Genomic DNA, 12863 nt, shown 5'->3' on the forward strand with positions numbered 1-12863 from the left:
TGAAACATTATTATTATTATTATTATTATTAGAAGAAGAAATAGAATACCAAATGTGATGACAAGTGGGATTCGATATTCGACGATATTCAATTTCGATTGGTAAGTTTTTACACGAAACATTAAATTTAAATTTTTCAATTAACGTTACGTACAACAAAAAGACAAACGAAAAGATCTATCTATATCACCGGCAAATAAGTGACGAAACAACGAATCGAGATCTCGACGCGTCGCTTTGCCGTTCTTTCTGTCACGCACACGACGCGGAAACCATAAATTCCTCGGTCGATTCAACGAATTTGCGAGTGTCCGATCGCGTGGGCTCGTCTGAGCAATAGACAGCGCGGAAGGAGAAATTGCCATCAAAAGCGGTTCGTTACAATAATATCGACATTTATATACGAGCCGGGTCCGGACAGAGGAAGCGATAGATAGAGGGGTGAAAGAGGGATGTAGAGAAAGGGAAAAGGATACATCGGGGTTCTTATCATTTTATTATTGGGGTGTGCAGCCCCTCCATTCCAAGAACGACGCTTTACTTTTACCTTCCATTGTTTGTCTCCCTATCGTAAAGGCTTAAGGGCTGTTTCCAAACGCTCGATTCGATTATCATCCACGGATACCTCTCTTTCTTGTACGTTCGAGACGCGCCATTACATATTTTTTGCTCGTTCGCGAACACGGACAATTAACGATCTATCTTTTCTTTTTCTATTTAATTTCATTTCTTTCTTTTTTTTTTTTTTTAATTAATTTATAATCAATAGAACAAAGATGCATGGTAAAAGAATATAGTTGCAATCATGATTGTACATATTGATATGCAATAATTATATTTCCGTAACTTTCGCAACTATTTTGAATTTATTTATTATTTTTCATTTTATTTATTTTATATATTTCATTTATTTATTATATTGTATTATTATATTGTTTTTATTATAATTATAACTTTACAAACTTTTTGTACGGTTATAACTTTATTATATATCCACCATCCGGAATATATCCAAAAATCACACGAGAGAAAATATGATAAAATGTAATTGTAATTTAATTCGTTTAAAAATATTCCACTTTTGATTCTATATTCATGATGATTCTATTCACTGAATCAGCAATTCACAATTTAATGATCGTTCTACCCTCTATCAATCAATTTCCCTTCTAAAATTATTATTTATCACGTTTTAAATAACGTTTAAAAGTGATCAACAAAACAATGGTCAAAATTTCTTCCAACGAATCCTCTTGATCCTCGTTCGCGATCTCTTGGAAAAACAAGACGGCACTTTTGCCGATGGCTGTACCACGGGCAAATATCGCGAGCATTATCACGGACGTTCACCGTGATTGGTCGGATTCGAGGGTGTCCTCTCTTTTTCCTCCCTTTCGTTCGACCAATAAGTGACGTTTCCATTGGAGAAAGGGCCCGAAGGAAGGGAGAGCGAGCGAGATCGAGAACAGTGGGGTGAAAAGCGGTGCAGGAGGAAACGGTGCAAGAGGAGGAGGAGTGGGTGGATGGCAGAGGCGGCGGAGAAGGCGGCGGAGGGTGTTTCGGGTCGGGGGTGGTCGCGAGGGTGGAAGCTGCGAGGGCAGAAAATTCTACCCCTTGTGGAAGTGAGTCGAACGGGTCGAGGCTGCGGATGGAAACGAGCGGGATGGATAAACTTCGAAGCGAAGCGAAGCGACTGTCCCCGTGGCTGATGCATAATTCAGGAATCGTCACCGGCGAGGATATTGCCAATTTGGCGTCGATGAAAATACGATCGGATTTGTCGGCTACCCCAGAATGGCTCGTCCGACGTACATCCAGTGAATTTAACACCTTCGCCCAACGTGCCGCCACTGTACCGTGCGAAATTGCATCGAAGCCAATCGCCGGATCGCTCTAATATTCTCCTTGCTTTTCACGCCGTTCTCTCCGGTTAATGGCTTCCTGTAGGGGGGCGCTTATCTAAACCCCGTTCTTCGAGATTTGAGATTTCGGCGTTACTTCGAAATTTGACAAGCGTAGAAGAGAATTTGCCGGTTTTTTGTGACGTGGGGAGGGAGGGGAGGGGGGGGGTGGAAATGGAATATGCATCTATCGAAATGCGTACGTATTTTGTTAGATTGTTGTAGAAATAAAGTGGATGGATTCTTGGCAATTTGATTCAATCTGGTTTGTTCAACGTTCAACGTTGTTCATTCCAAGACAGTGTTTCTCAACTTCTTTTGTAGAAACATTCTTTTTCTGCAAATTACAGTTAAATAAATCGAGAATCGTATTACACGAAATTTCTATTTTTTTCAACAATATGAAACAACAATATAATTTATTAATCTCTTTTATCGCCGTGACACGTTTAAACGGAGTTTTAAAAAACATCAATATCTCTTAATTATAATCTCTCTCTTCGTACGCTGAAACAATTTCTTTATCCTATATTAAATGAATAAATCAAACCAATTAAAGAGAAAAAGTTGTTGGCTGCGATTCGGTTTCACGATAGGTCTGGAATCTATTCGTGTATTTCCAGACAAATCTTTCATGCCTTTTATACCGAATTCATTTTTTCCCTCCCCCCCCCTCTAAAGAAGATTTCCATTTTCGAGAAACGCTTCCTTCCATCCTCTCTGATGCTGATCGATGGAAGATTATCGGTTCTTCATGGTTTCCTCGTGAAGATTTTTCGAGGGTGTGTCGTGCGCGGCTGGGGGATGATCATTGAACGTTCTACGATTTTCCACGGACACGGGGACGCCCGACCGCCATGAAATATTTATGGCGAGAGCACAGCCGGGGTACAGCCACGGTGAAAAGAATACATTCGCCGCCGATTCAATTTGTCAACGCGTCGTTAATTACGTTATTATACGATCCTCCCGTAAGATTCTGAAAGCGTCCGTGTCATCAATAACTCATAAATACTCATCTTGTGCCGTTGTCTACGCAGAAAATCCGCTCGAGGAGGAAAAAGTTTCGATAGGATTACCGAACGATTATAATTTCTTTTTATGTGATGATAATCGAGTAGAAAAAAGAATCACAGGAATAACATATATATATATATATATATGATTGACAAATTATTACAATCTCTTTTTTGCTTTTCTTTATTTAAAAATATCTTGTAAAAATATCTCTTCTTTTTCATTTTCATTTGAGGCAAGGAAACTATAATATAAAATATAAAAATAATTAATAATATTGTTATAATTTGCCGTATTAATATAGAATTACTCTCTAATATCCTCGATGAAATAATTTGATAACGCAAATCTTATATTAAAATAATAAAATAAATTAGAGAGCATTCTTCTTCTCTCTTCATGGAGTGAGAACCACTGATTTAAAAAAAGTGTTCGGTCGATATTGCAGAAATCCATGATCCAATGATCCACGTTTGTTGTATCTACCGGAACCTGAAACATTGATTATCATTCATCATTATCGTAAACACTCCTTAAAATTACTTTTATCTCACAATCTTAACGCAAACGTGATGATTTAAACATAAACCGATATTTTATACGCGATTTCGACTCGTCGCAACGCCTTTAAGAAATTCAATGTACATTTCCACGATATAGATCGATCGGTAAAGCAGTGAGTATCGACGGATCAAGCGTTCCGTGTTATGCGGCTGTCGATCACGTACGACGATTCCTCGTCGCCTAGAATCGATAGAACCGACCGATTGATCGGGAAAGACGGTGAACTGGAAAAAGGTTGTGATCGCAAATTTATTCGTCGGACAGAGTGAGGGCTCGGTGACTTGGCCAGCGGGCACGAGAAGGCGGGAAGAGACCGAGATTTATAGCACCGGATGCGCGAATACGGTAGAACTTCCTTGTATCCGGTTTGGCGAAAACTTTTCTCTGCGTACGCCTGTTCTGTGCTTCCCTCATTTTTTTCCCCCCTCTCCTCTTCCTTTATATATGTATATACATATATATACACGAAGAACGCGCTTCTTTTACCACTCTTCCCCCCTCCCCTCGTTCGAATTTCTATCGGGAACGACTACGAAGAAAAAGTTCGATAACGAGTAAACGTTACAATCCCTCTTAGTGAAATAACGAGGTAAATATTTTTATTAGAGGGAGAGATGTGATTGGTATATATAAGGGATGTTTGGAAAATGTTTGGAATATCGACGAAATTTAATTTCGTACGTCATTTATATATATATCTTCGTTTGTGAAGAGAAGAAGTAGCTTTAGAAGGATTAACAAAAATCTAAACAGGGAAATTAATCCTAGCGTTTATTCCTTCACGAAAATTGATTTGGTATTAAATTAGTTAGAACAAGTTATTAAATACATTAACATAAAATATTCGCTCGAAATTGAGAGGGATATTAAAATATTTATTATTTATCTCGTAGTTCGCGTAGTCGGATAATTTATTGTTTCACCATCATAACTGCGTAAACGAAATATTAAGAAAAGAGAGAATCTTCCATTCCAACTTTACGTTTAATTATTTAACGTTAAAACGTCTTCTTGTCGATTGAAAAAGAAAAAACTATACGAAGCTATTTTAATAACTATGGTGAATAGAAAAAAAAAAAAAAAAAAGAAATTTAAAAGATACCCCCTTTTAAAAGATCTTTCTTCACGAAACGAGTGAAACGAGTTGGGAAAGGGAAAGAAAGGAATAGAGCGGAGAAACTAAGAAGAAACTCTGGTAGCTCTGGTAAAATGGAGGACGTTTGTCCACGCTTACCTCCTCTTTTAAGGTTCTTGTAGCGTCTCGGAAGTACGAAATCTAATTTAAACTCCCGCCCGATCGCGCCGCTTTCCCTTGCCTTGGAAAATCCCTTTCCCCCTCCCCCTCCCTGTAAACCGGACGCCGGTTTAAAAAGTTCCGAGGAACCGATCGAATCACCTGGGACACTGGGGCACGGAGAGTGCTTGATTATTTTCACAAAAGCGGCAGCAACGGCGTTTTAAATTGCGTTTTAAAAGTCGTTGCTACTTGCCTCTCGGGGCTGGATCGGGAGAATAAAGAAGGGAGAAGAAACTTTGAACGTTTGATCTTTGCTTCCTTCCCGTTTCCTCACAATTAAACGTATCGTCGATGATCCGTTAGATTTTTTTTCTTCCTTCCAGAATTTAAAACGTTCGTTTTAAATTAAGCTTCTTCGAAATCGTCATTGTTCTTCGTCATCGTTAAACTTGGATTTCAATCGGATTAAAGCACAATTACGCGAAAGTGAGCGAACGTACTTTCGAATCTTCTCTTTTTTCCTTCCTCAAATAAATTGACGACATTTTAGGGCAACGGTAAAAGTCGTACGCCACCAATTGTAGGTTGAAGAACCTTGCTGCAATAGTATCACGCAATAGAGTATCGAATGACCTTTCTCCACGTCGTAAATCTATTACCCAGGGACTCTAATACCTCGTCAAGGAGGCTCTCGACCATTGCACGCCTCTCCTCTCGAAAACTTTTCGAGGGGAGATCGCACCCTCGAAACGTAACCGATGCGAGTGTCGATTTCTCGTCGGTCGTGGGACCGGCGTTCACTTTGCAGTCCACGCGAAGAAAGGGTTCGTTCGCCAAGAAAATTTCAAGGACCCCGAAACACCGGACACGTTATCGCCTCGTCAATGACGAGAGATGGAAGGGAGGCCCCCCGATCTTTTTCCCGATCTCGAAACCATCCGTGGTTTAGAGTCACCCATGAATATAGAATATACTTTTCGTGCTCGCACACCTCATACATTATTATTCTCTACCATTCGAATTATCAATTTCTCTCCTCCCGACATCTTCTCCCAAAATTCTCTCACATTTTTCCCTTTCATCTTGCACATCGTCACACAACTTATCTACATAACTGTGTATACATATATATATATATATATATATATATATATATATAAAGTCGTACCAGCTCCCCTCCCCATGGAATAATATTCATCTCCTTTTCCCCGAATACCTTGTGGAAAAAAAATTCGGTGGAAAATTTTAGGCCGATGGAAAAAAAAAAAAAAGTGGAAACGAACGCAACGCGGAAACGATCCAGGATCCAACGATCGAGGAGGTGGCGAAGTAGACACGGTTAGTCGGCGGCGTAGGAGGGGGAGGTTAGCCGGGTTCAGGGGCTGTACCGTGGGCACGAGTCCCAGCCCATGCATACCAATTGACCGGTAACCTAACAACGGTTAACCGCAACCAGTCGACCCGCTGCTAATCAGAAAATCACGCTACCGCGGAAACCCCCAGCGGAGGGGTTGCGACGGAGGCTGCACTCTCTCTCTCTCTCTCATAACCACCACTCTCTCCTCCACCCTCTCGAATACTTTCTCGCTCTGGGGGAGGGAGGGAAACCACGTCGGTGCCGCGCTTCCGTCGGTCACGCGTGAAACACGAGGATTCGGCGCGACCAGACACGCGGCTCTCGCCTGGGAATAACTCTCGCCCGGTGACATCCCGCTAATTACGGGGTTAAATATCAAGGGGGAGGCGGCTATCGATTATCCACGAAAACTCATTTTCCACGGATTTTTGCTCCATCCGCGATCGGATGGGCGGGATTAAGGAGGATTAAGGAGGATATTCATCTTCGAGGATGTATAATAAAATTGTTGTGACAATCTTTTTTTCACAACGACTCCTCCCTCGAACAACTCCTGCCAAGCACGCGTATTTATTTTGAAAAATTGTTTGAAAACGTACGATACAAACGAGTACGTGTGTTATCGAAGCGCGGCTAAAGAAATCTAGCTGATAATAATCGAAATTAAAAACCGTGGCCGATGTTTCACCTCGTTTTTACGATCGTACGCGCGTGCACACGATGCGTCACGGGGACAATTACACACCAAAGTCGAGGTAGTTCCCTTGCCGATAAGAATTACGATTACTTCACGAATCCTTCGTGACAAGTCGGGGCCATTTTTCACCGGTTGACTCCGCTTTTGACACTCGGCGACCCTCGCTCGGCCAGGCCGTGTAACGCGCGTTACAAAAGAGGGTAGAGAGGCAGAGAGAGGTTTGCGCAACGACCACCACCCCTTCGACGCGTGTGCATATATATATATATTGTGTGTGTGTGTGTGTGTGTGTGTATAGGTGCGACGAGGATTCGAGGGTTGACGAGGGGAGTCGGTTACGGTCTCGAGATAGAAAGAGTAAAGTCGCGATACACTGAATATACCATGAGAGTGAAAAGGAGTCGGTGGGGATTGGAGAGATCGGGGGTTACAATTTCCCATGGATAATGGCACTTTGATTACCCCGTGACGCCGTGCGTCCTGTCAAGTGGCACGCCACCCATAAATGGCCAACGTGGAGAATGAAGAACCTCGTGAGTTCCTCGCGCGGGGTGTTCACGGGGTGTCGAATTCCTCCTGATCCTGTTCGAAAGGAGTGGAGAAACTTGGTGGCTTTTACTTTAACGGGCCGATCCACTCGTTACACGTTAGATCGAATTTTATTTATCATTATTTTCGATTATCCCCAAGATCGATATTCGACGAAAAGAATCGATGATTCGTTTGGGAAGATTTACAAGATATTAAGTAAATTAGAAACGACACATTCCCCTTCTTCCCGTTCCTTCTTAATCGTTACTCGCGGACCACCCGGTACGTGGCCACCCATCAGACTCGACCCTGTACACTCGACCCTGTTAAATACACTATCGAAGAAAGATTTTCATTTCACGAAGCTCGAGTGGTTTGCTCGACGGTCCTCGAACATGCAACTGGTAGCGAGCGATCTGGTGGCGCAACTCGAGTGCGCCTTTTGTCCACGAGAGGCCTCGTTCAAAGCTTGGAAACGGTTTGGAAACGATCTGAGAACGTGAGGAACGGAGGAACGGCGGAGTATCACGTCAAATTCACGTTCAACGTATCGCGGTCAATCGAATCGAGAATTCGAGATTTTTAACCGATTGTTATCGCATATTGATTATTATATTATTGTCTTTTCTTTTTTTTTTCTTTCTCCTTATTACGCGCACGTAATAAAATTGACGTAATAACGAAAGAGTCGACTGTTCTCAAAAAAAAAAAAAAAACAAGGAGAAGAAGGAAGAATCGGATTGCAAGAAACCGTCTCGAGAATCTGTTCCGCGTTCCATCTTAAACTCGATCGTTTCCTATTCCGCACCGATTCATATACAGATCGAGTTCAGTTCCATCAACGTGAAAACCAACGCGATCGCCTTTGAAGAGATTCGCGCAAAAAACGATCCGCGGAATACACATCTAATTAGTTGGTGGCGTATCCATTTTTGGATCTCTCCTCGTTCTCCACCTGTTATTTATTCGTTTATTCGAGAGAACGCAATATCCGATATTTATTGTACAGTGGAAATTTTATAAGAAAATAATATTATATATGTTGCGTACGGATGTTGGGATACGTTGATCGAGGCATTCGTATAATTTAGAGGAATTTTTACATTTAGCAACCGGAGTCCGGGAAGAAGTCAATTTTATCCATTTACATTCTTATATAAAAACTACCGATGAGATCACGGATTTAATATTACACCTGTTATAAATACACCTGCGAATTGTGCAATGGACGGAGATATGGATTAAAGTTACGATAAGATTTACATTTACAACAGTCTCTGTAATATAATAATTATAAAAAAAAAAAAAAAAAAAAGAAACATCAATAATTATTCTCTTATTTTCCAAGGTTATTTTCCAAAATAGCAAAACGATTTTTCTTTCAATCATTTCAATCTCTGCCTCTTATTTGCACACACGATATAACAAAATTCCCCGAAAGAATTCATTTTAAAGTATCCCCGCAACTTCTTCTTACGCGTCCTCTCCACCAGTAGATTTTTCCCTTCCGAGTCGGACAATGATCGAACAGAGAGAGAGACCCGAGAGAGAAAAAGATACGAGACAAAATTTTTCTACGTCTCCTTCCAAGTCTTCGCGATCCTTCGATCCCCCTCCCTCTCCCCGCGAAACGAAAAATCCCGCGATTTTCCCGCGATCGGGTTGGAGGAACCTGGCGGCCACGAAATGCGCAACGCAACGCGGTGCGGCAGCCACGTGTCGTCACGTGTCGTTGAATACGGTCAAAGCCCGATTTATCCCCCCTCCCCTCTCGTGTCCTGTCCACGTGTCCAAATGAGCAACACTTTGAATAATACTCACGTTGCCCCGATCTCCCACACGCCCTCGAATCCCCCACAGATTACATAGACAGCGCGGGCAACCTCCACTATATACACACTCTGTAATGCATAAATCAAGCACCGGCAAATGGCATTCCTCCGCCGATCGTGTATTACCGCAACACCTCGCCGGCTCCCTGTCGAATATTGGATACGCGGTTGAATAGCGCGGTGGCTGATCGCGGTCACGTTGCCATCGGCAACCTCCCCCCCTCCCCTCCTCCCCCTTCCTTCTCCCCTCCCCCTCGCATCAGTACCTCGAAAGTAGCGCCATTCGCAATTACGCGTTTGGTTTCTCGACTCTCGCGAGAAAAACTGTAGCAGTCTCTTTCTCTCGGGTTCTGAGAATTTTTTTTTTTGTGTTTTTGGATCGAGAGGAATTGAGAGGAATTTCGGAATTCTGGGGGAGGGTTCGATAAGCAGTGAGTGGATATGTTCAACGATTGTTCGCGTAAATTATTTTGCTTTCGAACATGGAAGTCTCGAACACTTGGATTCGGAGAGGATTTCGAAGATGCATCGCGTCCCTCCTCCCCCCTCCCGTGGAAGGAATGTGAAAGTTGAAGGATATACGGTACGGATGCATACGGAGCCGCGGTATATACGATAATCGAGCAAATGATCGGTTGCCAGAAAACGGTAAATCGACGAAAATTTCGCTGCAGCCTATTATTGCAGGTTTTGCACTGGTATTATAAAAGATCGGTCCAGCGTTAGAACTATCGCGGACGAATTACAGTGTTTCGAAAAAGGGAAGAAGAAGAAGAAGAAGAAGAAGAAGAAGAAGAAGAATATACGTTTTATTCGTGTCTCTCCCTCTTTTCCTTCACCTTTCTTTCTTTCTTTCTTTCTTTCCCTCGTCCGAGAGAGAAAGAGTTGTCTTCCAACCGTCCAACCTCGACAAGAGGAGAAGAATTTAACGAAATTTTAATCATAAATTGCGTGCGGCACTCTTTCGACCGCTTTACACCTACTTTTATCTCTTGCCAACGTTTAACAGAGCGACTGGAAAATTCTTCCTTCCCGCGCTTTTTCACACCGTTCTATCGGAAATTTCCATACGCGTTAAAAAAAAAAAAAACTCCTAATGACTAATCGTTTGTCCCTCTGTCGACAGACGAAAATGGGAGCGAAGATAATGAACTTCCGCTCGGTCGATCACGCACAGCTCGCCGCCACCGTTTTCGTTATCTGCAACGCGAACGAGGAGAATCAATCATACCAGTTTCGATAACAGCTCGATAGCTGTGGAATAATCGTGGAAATGGGGCTTTTTTTTTTCAGCGACGTTTTCAAGGATTTTCAAGGAGGAAAGGAAGAAGAAAGAAATTACAAATTTCCAGGGAACGTTTGTTTTCGCGCTATCGGCGAAACGAAGGGAGAGGATCGAGCGAACGATGACCGCCATTAACGACTAAAATAACTAAACCGCGACACTTTGGCCGCGACAATCGACGCGAGTCGAGGCGATCCCGGAAGCGACGAGCACAAGGCAAACGAGGTGGTGCCATTCGATCGCCCGTCCTCTTTGAAAAAAAAAAGGGGGCAGCCAACCCCCTCGTCTACTCTATTGACGAGCCTCGATTTACGAGCCCGGCCCGAAGGGCCTTCCACCGGTTCTCTTTCCATTGTCACTCGAATTCATCAACTCTCGTCCCGTATACGCCGCCGATCCTATAAAACTAACCACCACCACCACCACCACTCCTTTTTCTTTGCCCCGATAAATCTTGAATATCGTCCCCTCTCTCTCTCTCTCTCTCTCGTGTATTAAATTTGTACAAACTTGTGTACGTACGTAAAAAACTTGACATACATCATTCTCTTCGAATTAGATCGGAATACGAAACGAAATTAATAATCAGAGATCGAGTATCGCTCGTTTCCCCCTCCTTCAACTAAATAATCGTTGAATACAATTCTCGTTTCTCGATGATATCTCTCTCTCTCTCTCTCTCTCTCTCTCGTCGATCGCAGCAAGAATTAATAAACCGAGGCTCGTTCGAAATGTATCACGCAGCACAGCGCGGTTTCCAAACGGAAACCAGGCTACGTAGCGGGCGCGAAACCCGATAGCCTGATTTCCGGAAACCGACTCTGCGGACCACACCTTACGGGAATCGTCAGAACGTGACTAGTATGGGAACCGAGTTTGGTCAGTCATGATATTCATGGCCTGAGACCACCTCGGGGCCAACACGGCGACCCGATACCGCTGCTCTCTCCTCTCTCTCTCTCTCTCTCTCTCTCTCCACCGTTATTCGATCTGAGGAATGGAGAATTTGAATATTTCGGAAAAAGAGATTCATGTATATTTTATTCTCTCTCGGTCTGTCCAAGACGAGAGGAGGGAGGGATGGTTGCGGCGCGTTGCCGGACGCGCGACACGGGGATTCCCCTTCAAAAGGATCATCGACGAGTCGACCTATGAGATTCAACGTTGCCTCTCCTCCTCGGCCACCTGGGAACCCTGGAAATACCTCGAAAATTTCCCCCGTGGAGGTCGCGGACCCTTTGGCGAAATTTCAATTCCAATCATCCTTCAACGCGGTATAATTGGATCGCTTCTTTCTTTTTTCCTTTTCTTTTCGAGGAATTGATTAGTTAACAAAGGGTGCAACAATCACGAAATCTATCTTTAATCCGCGAGTCAAATAATTCATAATCTTTCGATTTCGATCCCGCATTTCCCGAAAGAGAATAGGAAGAGAGAATCGAAGATGGAAATCCACTCGTTGCAGAGATAAATATTGGGAAAATGAAATCGTTCTTCGAAAACAACTTTTCGAGCGCAGTGCATGCGCACACGCGGTATTCTCGCGTGATCCACGAGAGAAAACAGTTGCGGGGGAATAATCGTTGTTGCGGTTCCTTCCTCCGTCATGTGTCTCGGATGTCCGGTGTGTTCCTCCTCGCCTCCTCTCCTTTTGAATCGTCCAAGTCGAGAGGAAATCACCGATGACGCCCGGAGCGGAGAAGAAGAAGAAGAAGAAGAACCGCCATCGGTCGGTCGGCAGCTGGCCGACCACCGAGATCACGAAACGCGCCTGCTGCTGCACACGCGCGTGCAGCGCATAATGCGTTTTGCAACATATGGAGAAGCGGAACCGGGACGAAAGCGCGTGCTTCCAACACGAATTCGCGGTTTCACGATTTTGCGTCGAGATTAGCGCGTCCCCAAAGCGATCCTTCTCCCACCGGAAGCGTCTTTCGAACAAAGAAACATCCTCGATCTTCTCCTTTTCTTTTGTAAATCGGTTACTCACTTCACTCGGTTATTGGTGAAATAGCTATCTCGATAATTCGAAGAAATCTGCAACGAGGATAATGATCACGGATGATAGTAATAAAAAGAAAAAAAGAAAGAAAAAAGGAGAAGAGCAAAATAATTGGTCGAGTTAAAGGGTTAAACCGATATTTCTGCCGATCGATTCGAGAATGATCGGCACGGTTGTCGGATCGAGCGTCACGCGATCGACAATTACGAGAGAGAATGCGTGGCCAACGGTTGGTTGAACGAGTGAAGATCGGCGACACGATTCAACAGATTTTCTCGTCACGCGATTTCTCGACGCCGAGCTCGTGAACATTGTTCCGGGGCAAAGCGCAGTTTTGCACGGCGAAATTTGAAAATTTCACGCTCGTCACGAAAGGGAAGGGATGGATCTCTCGCGATGGACAGGTATCGAGAGGATATCGATGAAAGCCGGTTATGACA

General features: G+C 43.4%; 1 long non-coding RNA gene across 1 annotated transcript in view; it reads right to left on the minus strand.

Annotated features, from left to right (window-relative positions):
- Positions 1-3077: 3077 nt before the first annotated feature.
- Positions 3078-12863, minus strand: part of LOC147657487 (uncharacterized) — a 97632-nt gene continuing 87846 nt past the window's right edge. Inside the window, exon 2 of the long non-coding RNA XR_015292503.1 lies at positions 3078-3410. This is a non-coding gene — a long non-coding RNA (uncharacterized LOC147657487). The remainder of the gene's footprint in view (positions 3411-12863) is intronic.

The sequence above is a fragment of the Apis florea genome, unplaced genomic scaffold, assembly GCF_048593485.1.
Source record: "Apis florea isolate Af1SG1 unplaced genomic scaffold, ASM4859348v1 contig_3158_pilon, whole genome shotgun sequence".
NCBI classification, from domain to species: domain Eukaryota; kingdom Metazoa; phylum Arthropoda; class Insecta; order Hymenoptera; family Apidae; genus Apis; species Apis florea.